The sequence below is a fragment of the Bidens hawaiensis genome, unplaced genomic scaffold (genome assembly GCF_021521415.1).
Source record: "Bidens hawaiensis isolate Kalapana, Puna unplaced genomic scaffold, B.hawaiensis_p1.1 tig00021330_1, whole genome shotgun sequence".
NCBI classification, from domain to species: Eukaryota; Viridiplantae; Streptophyta; class Magnoliopsida; order Asterales; family Asteraceae; genus Bidens; species Bidens hawaiensis.
The window spans coordinates 258,009-259,130 of NW_027493299.1; positions in this window are offsets into that span (position 1 = coordinate 258,009).

A 1,122-nucleotide genomic window follows, 5' to 3' on the forward strand; every position below is an offset into this window, starting at 1 on the left:
TAAGACGATAATGCTAATTTCACCAAATAGAATATATTATCGGCTTAAAAATTTATTGGCAGAATTAAGCAAAATATTATTATCTCAAATCGGTCGGCCCCTCACTACTGATAATGATGACGAGTATAATCACACCTTTAAAATTCACCCTTTCGAGCCAAAGACCAAAAACTTAGGATCATTATCTATTAAAATCTACAACCGAGTTCTCATAATGAGAAAGTCGACCCTAAATCGACGTAAAATATTGATTTTGTGAGATTAATTCCTAAAAAAATGTATCCATTCTCAATTTTCTTTAAAAGGAAGTTTAGATACCCTTGACATCTTTAAGATCAATTAAAAATTGTTGGGACTAGAGAACCTAGTTATCAGAATAATGTTTATTCTAAATGCATACGATAACAATATTGTAGGATCGTTACCGTATTGTGTTGCATATTATTGGGTTTGAAATGACACGTGGTCATTTTACAAATCCTTGGACGTAATACATTTCAAGTTTTATTTTTGTTCACCCTGTACTTTTAGACCTTACCCACAACCCGAAATTTCAGTCGATTTATTAATCGCGAGCAATAAATATATGATTTTTTTCTCGTCTGGAATTCATCACCTATGATTTCGTTATTTTCCTCCTTTAGTAATGATAACTAACACACAGTTGGCACTAATATCGTTACTTGGTAGCAAAATTCAACAACATAGGATTATAATAAATCCTTCCTTTCATTAAATTGAACTGAACCTCATTGGTGCTCGCAGACTCGAGCTTCTCAGTAATATTGAATCATTTGATCTTACATAGTTATCTCGAATCTATCCTAACTTCAAATTCAATCATTATTACATGATATGCATCGTGCGCATTGATACTAATGCTCAATATATCTGTATGCTACACTAACTCTGTGTTGTTTAAAGAGTGGAACACTCGTTAACTTTTTATCCTTGAATGAGTAAGCTTGTCTAATGTACATGGACCCCATCCTTGTTATTAGTAACCACCATTGAATCTACTTTTTCAGTTGTATTGCGTATATACAAAAATTTTGGCATTCCCTCATATAACATCATATTGTTGTCACTTCAATAAATAAGGATGGTTGTTGTTATCAATAG